Below are 9,303 nucleotides of genomic sequence, written 5' to 3' on the forward strand. Positions count from 1 at the left end.
TTTGATTTTTCTCATAGATGAGAAAACGGAGCGACATTACTGTTTTTTCCCGTGGTGTCGGAAGATGTGTATGTTAATTTCTGGCAGTTTGCGTGTGTTTTTGTGGTGTTTCCATGACCCATAAAGTGGAGGGGAATAGTGTTATATTCTATGGCACTTTTTGGGTCGGATTTTCTGTTTTTATTTTGTTAATTTGCATTGTATTTAATCCTTTTGATATTTATTTTTGGATTGCAGGTGGTAATGCTCGAGATCACATGTTAATGTATGGGAATTCTTCCTGGAAAGGAGAGATGAAAAGGGATTTTAAGGAAATATGAATGAAGCAATTAAGATTGTTAGTTTTAATATTAATGGGATCAACAGTTCAATAAAAAAGTTATCATCTTATATAAAGTAGTTAGGGGTGGATATTAGCTTTTCTGCAAGAAACTCATTTAACTGAAAATGAACACTAGAAATTAAAAAGAGATTGGGTAGATCAACTAATTTTTTCTTCATTTAATTCCAAGGCTGGAGGATTAGCAATTTTAATTAAGAAAAAATTACCAATTAATGTTCAGAATGATGTTATGAACCCTGCAGGTAGATATATAATGGTGAATTGTCAAATATTTTCTGAAATGTGGACTTTTTGGAATATTTATGCACCTAATTTTTGATGATGAAAAATTTATACAAGATGCTTTTTAAAAATTTGGCAGATTAATAGGTGGTGATTTTAATTTTTGTTTGGATCCTTTATTAGATAGCTTGAGACCTAACTACTGTTCTCGAAGACCTAACATTTGATGAAGGATTTAAATTTAGTTGATATATGGAGGAAAGATCATCCTAGAGATTATTCCTTTTATTCTAATTGGTTTGATTCCTATACTAGAATTGATTTATTTTTTACTTTCAACTCAAAATCAATCAAGAGTATTGAATGTTAATTATAGAGCAAGAATAATGTCTGACCATTCTCCATTATTGATGGTAATGGAGTTTGCTGAAAAGCAACAGTCAGAATATAGATGGAGATTAAATTCTATGTTATTAAAAATGAAAGATTTTTGTAAGATATCATTTTAAGATATTAACTTACATTCAATGCTTATTATTTGGGATGCATTGAAAGCATATTTAAGAGGTCATATAATAATTTTGACTTCAAAAATTAAGGAATATTTGAAGAATAGCTATATTGGAAAAAGATAATACAAAAATTACCATCAGAAGATAAACATAGGCATTTAATTAATAAAAAGTTATAGTACAATACAATATAGACCTATAGAACAGAAGATTTGATTCTTGGATCTAAAGAAAAATAACTAGATCAAGTAGGCAAGGATGTCCTTTATCTCCGGCTTTGTTTGGATTGGCCGTAGAGCCTCTTGCGCAGTTAAAAGGTTTTAGGGTAAATTAAATGGAACACAAGATTAGTTTATTTTCAGATGATGTTTTAGCATAATTGACTCAACCACAGTTGTTGTTACCCAACTCTCTGATCAATTGATAGAGTATAGAAGAATTTCTGGCTATAAAATTAATTCAGATAAAAGTGAAGTTATGGAATTACTACAAGGTGGCTATTCAAAGAGATAATCAATTTAGATGGCCTGATGATGGGATAAGTATAGATACTAATGTGAGAAAAGCAGTATAGATTTGTTGAAGGTAATTTGTATGGGCTAACTTTTGATAGCTTTTTTGAAGTACAGAAGGTTAATGATGGAAACTGGAAATAAAAGGGTTTTAAAAAAATCATTTTGTAAAACTGCCAAATACCTGTAATTGGCTCTTCATGTGGGAACCAATTATCACTAGATCTGTCTGGTTTCCCCAACGTGAGATGCACTGAGATTCTTACTTACTGTAACTAAGATAAGATGAATCAACTATAACAGTATAAATTTAATAGGCACAATGTGCCAAGCCAGAAAAAGAAAAAAAAACCATAAAAGCATGGATAAATAGCCACAGTTGCAATTGGTGCAAAAGAAAAAATGTTTAGTGCAGAAAGATGTGTACTGAAAATGTAGGTTGGATTCTGGTTCCTATACACCATTGATTTGGAAAAGTGAGAGGAGTTGAAGAAGTTCCTCATGAGGAGAGGGAGTTCAATTGGCAGTGAAGGGATTTTACTAGGTCTCTGGTCAAGGAAGGAAGCAAAGGCCTTCAGTCCATTCTGATGAGGATGTTGTCAACTTGGATTTCCATGGTGAAAATCAAATCAGATACTATTTATTGTCATGTAATAAAACAGAACTGTAATATTACACAAAATTGCCTTTAGAATATCATAAGGCAAAGATTTGCCATTAGCATTACCTTGCACCCCTTCGTCAGAGAAATAAAAAGAGTGTCCATGGTTCTCCTGCACCCTATGCAGCCAACAAGACTCCAATTCAGTTCAAACCACTGGCAAACCTCCGCCACAATAAGGAAGCCTTCAGCGCCCAGATTCATTCTTTCAGTTTATAGCTGCTATGTGACCTGTTAAGTATTTTCATCAATTTATTAGATTTCTCAGTTTCCGCAGAGCTTTTCTCTCTCACCTATTCTCTTGTCCCTAGTTATCCCTTGTTTTACCATTAACCTAGTTCAATGAATGTAGAAGGGTAGCCCAAAAACAAAATCAGATATGCCATCAAAATGCCAACTTGAGAAAGTGCAACCCAAAAAACACAAATCTTATACAGTTTTTAGACTGCAGTGACAGGAAAATCACGGAAAAAGTTAACATAATTACTCACCTTGTGGTCTTTTACACTGCATGCCTTTTTAGACTGCAGTTCCTGGGAACATTAGTCCTGGTGATTGTGCATGGAGCAATCTGGCCTGCATCTGAAACTAACGTCTGATACGTGACGTCCAATATGGAAGCATCCTTAGATGTGCCATGCAGATAATGATTAATTTCATCCTCAGTATGGATGCTGAGGTCATTGATCTCTGCAGCACAGTCCAATGGTCTGTTCCAGATTTCGTGGATGATTGACTGCTAGTATTGGTATTCAGATTAAAGTACCTGCGCTGATTGTCTGCATGCTGAGCGTGTTATATTGCATGTCATCAGTTGTACGTCAAATTCATGAAGTGAGTTTTGCGGTGCATTTAGACTGCAGGCTTCAAGTAGTAGGGGTCCTGCAAGATGAATTGCAGTGTAGAAATTGACTCAAAATTCCTGCATGTTCCTTCTTAAACTGCCTGTGGTAGCAGAAAAATATCGTTGATTGTACTATTACATGTCTGCAGTCTAAAAACCATATTAAATGACTAAAGGAACACTGAATGGCTGGAGTTGAGCAATTCCCCAACCATGGGATCATGTTAAAATGCTATTGTCCTGCCACTTCCTGTTTTCACTCATGGAAGACAATTATAAAGGAGGCATCAGTTGAAAGGACACCATCATACCCAACGATAGCAGAATCACTTAAGTAAATAATCAGTCTCTGCAAGATCTCTTCCATCACAAAGTCTCTCCTTAGCCACTAAATCACTCCACAGCAAAAAAAATGTGCGTAACAGCAAAAAGTATTTGCAGTCTGGAATTTAGCCAACCATTAGAATGACAACACTGCCATCTACTGATGATCGAGGAAAGTTGTCCGACCAACCTCCATTTCTTAAAAACAGGAGATCTCAACCTTTTTTCGGTCTAAGGCCCTCCTGGCTTCCAACCTAACATGCCACTGCCCACTAGTGGCAACGACTGAGCAAGATTTTCAAGTCAAACACACCTTTATTTAATTTATAGTACTTTATTTAACATTTTTAAAGAACATAAAACACTGCAAGCATACACTCTATTACAAATTCACTGACTCTCACTGCTACCTTTTCCCATCCTGTCCCTTGTAAGAATCCCATTCCTTTCTCACATTTCTTCTACCTCTGGAGCATCTGTTCCCAGGATGGTACCTTTCATTCCAGAACATCCTCTTTCATAAATGTAGATTCCTCTCCCCCCTGTACCTGATAAAGCCCACAGCTGTTTTTTTCCTATTTCTCATACTTCTGGCCTTTATCCAAACAAGCAGGATTGAGAGTCAATGGGGATTGAACAGCTCTGCATTCAAGAAGTAGAGGGCTCTGAGGCCTTCCCGATAGGGAAGGATGTGTAAAGGGGTTGCATATCCATAATGAAGATAAGGCAGAGGAGGCCAGGGGCGTGGCCATGCAGAGGATCTGGGCAGATGTGTTCTGAAAGAGCTCTCCATAAAAAAATATTAAAAAGATTGTTTGAAAGCTCAAAAATGGATAAAACTAGTACTAAACGACCAAGGAAACTGAAAACGAACACTGAACAACAGCTCAGCCAGGAACATTGAGTGGGGCATTGGGACCAGCTGAACCCAGCAGACCTGGGGTGAGGGGTGGTGTGGTCAGCTCAGAAATAGCCACATCCTGAATAAGATGGAAACTTTGTGCACTTGTTTTTCAAGTGTGGAATCAGGAATAAGAGACAAATCGGAAATTAAAGAAATCGCGGAAGATTTAGTAGAACGAAGTGGAGGCTGAGCTGGACAAAAGACAGGCTAAAAGCCCTAGACAGAAAAGGAATGATAGACAAGACCAATCATATGGAAAATTTCAGCAGATACAACAATCCAAGAATCATTGGACTGAGAGAAGGAATCAAAAGGAAAGACTCGGTGAGCTTCTTTGAAACATGAATCCTACAAATACTGGGACAAAACAAGCTGATTTAAAAAAATACAACCAAGCTACATAGGCTAAATTTCTCGCAGCCTTCTTTGTGGAAGACAGTCTCCCTCTTGGATTCAGATGGGAATATACTCAATGGGGGAGGGAGAAGCAAAGGATTTTATCTATAAATGGAGAGTCAAACCTCTAGAAAAAAAGACGGATAATCCCATTTTAATGCATATGATCAGAACGTGGCAAGAAATGAATGATTGTATAAGAAAAAAAGTAGGGATATCAATAAAAGCACCATTGTGTAAAAATGTGTCATGCATATGAATGTAGGCCAATCAATACTAAAATATGACAAAAGCATAAGTCGTAAGACAAAAGACTGCTATATGGAACAATTAAAACACAAATACAGAATGACCAATGGGACCTTCTTTTGTTTTCTGCAGCTTATGTCGTTCTTAAGAGAAAGATGGGGGATCAAGAGTAACCCCATCTGAAATTAGTAAAACGGAACAAACTGTCTGGATACACCCAAACTTATACAAAAATGTACTATGCTCTCCAGAGCGAAAGTGCAAAACCAACTGAAAGATGGTCAGATTGGTGTAAGGACATCATGATATCAATTAAAAATGCAAGATATAGATTGGTTCAGTATTATTTTTACACCAATTATATCTTACCCCACAGAAGTTGCATAGATCAAAAGCTGAAATATCAGGTGTGTTTCAGATGCAGGACTGAGACAGGAACTTTTCTATATGCTACGTGGTCATGCATGAACACGAGGCCATTTTAGCAAGATATCACAGAAAAATTAACCAGGATAACAGGAGTGGCCTTCACGGGTGACCCGGAGCTATATCTCCTTGGTAATTTTATGGAAATGAGCAACAAATTAAATATCAATTTCCATTTATAAAAATAGCATTGGCTGCAGCAAAAAAAATGTACTGCGATTACTTAGAAGTCAGACTCCCCTCTACTGATAGCACAATGGACTGTGGAAATGAACAGCTGCATACCTATGGAAAAAAATCACATAATTTAAAGACTAAATCTAATATTTTTGTAAAGATCTGGCAGCCATTCCTGGAACACAGAGGCCCAATAAAAAAAATTATAAATTTCACTATTATACATACCCAAACATGATTTCCAATTGTATTCTATATATTTAAAAGATGTGCAAGCAGACAGTGTGTACGTATGGAAAGGGGGAGGGAGGGACTGTTTTGTTTCTGTTGTTTGTAAGAAACTTTAATGTGATATTGAAAGTTTTATTATTTAAAAAAAGATCAAAATATTCAAAAAAAGGCAATGGAGGCTAGAGAATCATTCAAAGATGGAGAGATCATGTGGTATCGCAGATATTGATGAGGAAGAGGTTGGGGGTAGGGTGTGATGCAGGGCAGGAAAACAAGATGGTGGTGAGGTACAAGGGGGCAAGTTCAATGGGGCAGAAGCAGACAGAAACCATGCATCTTCCAGGGCATTTCTGTTTGTGAATTTTGGGTAAGAGATGGAAGCAGGCAGTGCAGGGTTAGGCAGAGCTCCATCCAAAATGTTGACTGACCATTTCTACCAGTGAGCACTGACTTTAAGTTCCTCCAGCATTTGTCTGCTCAAGATTCCGTGATCTACAGCTTTTGTTTCTCAAATACTTCACGTACATTTTATATTCATTCAGAAAATGGTGATGTTGCCAGAGCTGCTGTAATGGAGGCACTGATACAAGTGCAGACCTGGGAAAGTAAGAATTAGAAACCACTGCTCCCGGGAATTTAAGCAGATTATTAAGGGACCAGCAGTGATTTTTATACATCTTGAAATCAGAGGTCCAAGCTCAAGATGTTTGGCAGCAGATCACAAGGTGTTGTGAAGTTCAGGGGATCAGTGGTCCAAGAGTACCAGAGAGGGAGAACACCCTCCACTGAGAAGCCTGGAACACCTTATAGGGAAGGTCACTATGGCAGTGGAAGAGTAGGGTCTCATTGGCTGATGGACTCATACAGGTTGCAGCTGACTGACAGTTGAAGGCTGCTGGAGACCGACCGGCTCATGGGAACTAGGTATCAGGGATTCAAGAGGATGCTGAGTACAAGGGGCTCTAAGGGGACTTGGGTGCTGAAAGCTTACCAATTTTATTGGAGGTTCAGATGTGGGAGTTATGTTTACCAATGGATCAAACAGGAGACTGCAGTTACAGAGGCTGCAGGAGCACTGGAGGCAAATCCAGCCACTGTATCTCTGATTGGTCTCTTTTCCTTCTCATTGTTGGGGACTTTGGGCAGTGTGCATTTTGTTTATTACATGACTCTAAAAGTAATCTTGCAACTCCCATCATGATTTATATTACATTGTACACTCAGATTCCCTCACTCTTGCTAACAGCACAAACTCTACTGTAGAATTATTAGTCTAAACCAGTGGTTTTCAAACTGCCCCCCGAAACTCACATTCCACCTTAAGCAATCCCTATGCCATAGGTGCTCTGTGATTAGTAAGGGTTATTTAAGGTGGAATATGAGAGGGAAGAAAAAGTTTGAAAACCACTTTTAATTGTACTTAATTGACTCATTATGTAGTTAAATTATAACAATTTTGCCAATGACAATTTTTCTCAAGCAAAATATTTCAGTAACAATTGAGCAATGGTTCTTAACCTTTCTTCCCCCCACTACATATCACTTTAAGCAATCCCTTATTAATCACAGAGCACCTATGGCATAGAGATTAAGGTGGAATATGAGTTTAGTGCAGAGGGAGGGGTGGTGAAGTTTTGAAAACCACTGGTCCAAACTGATAGTCAGCAATGTAATGCTAGAGAAACTCAGCAGGCCAGCCAGCTTTCATTGCAATAAAAGGTCACAACCCATAAAATTGACAACCTTTTCTATCAATGGATGCTTCTGACCAGCCTAGTTCAAGAAATTTACTGTTTGCTTAAGATTCTAGCATCTGCAGTCTTCTGTGTTTTACTACTGATGTTGAGGATTCCATCTTGTCCATGTTCCTCATTGGGTATCACTTTTTGTAATTATTCACAATTTATGTTTGTAAGTTCCTACCTGCAGGGTCTTGCCCAAATGTTACTCGGAGATGCTTCAAACAGTTCAATGACTTCAAGTAACAGATTCCACTGCAGCCTGGACATAGTCAGTTGGCAGTCAAATTACTACTTTGTTGGGGCTCAGTCCCTGAATCTACTGGGTTGTTTTAAGTTTGACGTGGGAAATTTAATGAAACAAGTTAGTTCCAAATTCATTTACTGCATCAACTAAGATTTCTGATCCACTGATGCATCCAATGCGGTCACCTCACAACACCTTTGGTAGACAAGACAATCCATTAAAAAAAAAATTCATATGACAATATTTGGTCATTCTATGAACTGCCAAATTTCAAACATCCCAAAACAATTTGCATTAATGCACTTGTACCTCAAAAATCTAGTGCAGAAGGGGGCAATTAAAAAATATACAGCTGCTGTAAACTGTCTGAAGAGCAACATGTAATAGCACTTAGAGCACCCTAGATTTCTCAAGTACATTTTAAGCAATTTTAGCCAGGTATAAAAATTCAATTTCCAAGTTTTGAACTATACATTCCTAAATACATGTGTAGTGTCTTTCCCCCCCCACCCCCCGAGAACATTAAATATTCTAAAAATTAGATTAGAATAGCCTTTATTTTATTTTGCACATACTCATCTCTCTTGTTCTAGATGCAAGTTCCATTTCTGTAATTTTAAGAAATGCAAATAATTTACCAAGGTAATAAAGACATGAGCAGAGTAATGGTACAAAAACCTATGGCTGCCTTCAACATACAATCTTGAAGCAGATCTCAATTAGGAGATAGCACTGGAAAAATAACAGCCACACTCACACACACAAATGAAGTTGTCAGAGTACCACAGCTACAAAAGCTGAAAAACAAGGACTACTGGTTTGTTTATTCTGAAACTGTTAGCAAATGTTCTGTATCTGCATGAGTACTGATTATACAGGACATTGGGATCTAGCCCCTGTTGGAAGAACTGGTATTCCTTGTAGCAGTTTCATTGAAATGTCAGGATACTTGCCCACCTCTCTTCAATCATCAAATAAATTATACAGAATGGGCTAATTACGCAGCCTTTTCCTTCAGTTTTTAATTCAACCTCAAATACCCAGTTGGAAGATTTTAGCAAAATGAAACCATAGGGACTTGAACAGAATACCAAACCCAAAAATGGACGAGGTGATTTTTTTTTTCTTTTGACCCAACCAGCATTTGGTATAAAAAATTTTGATTCATCATTGTTAACCATATTGACTGTTGGTATGAGGCTATTTAAAATTTCCAGATTACAGTTTGGTTAATTTCGGACAGTCATGAACAAATAGCACCATGAACCATATCTACAGAAACATGCCAGTCAACGTGTTCACATTAATGGCAGCTTGGGTTGTTTATAGTTAGTCAATGTAAAGGCAAATACTTTTCTCATCTGATGCTGGAGGAATTGAAAACTCAAGATTAGTTCAGAGAAAATTAGGCACTCCACAGAAACCTCTCAGTGAATTGGTAAAGATTACCAGACAGTTTTATCATGTATGCTTGAAAGTGTAAACAAAATGTACCATGCAATCATCTTACCACTAA

Source organism: Narcine bancroftii, chromosome 6, assembly GCF_036971445.1.
Source record: "Narcine bancroftii isolate sNarBan1 chromosome 6, sNarBan1.hap1, whole genome shotgun sequence".
In the NCBI taxonomy this organism is placed as follows: Eukaryota; Metazoa; Chordata; class Chondrichthyes; order Torpediniformes; family Narcinidae; genus Narcine; species Narcine bancroftii.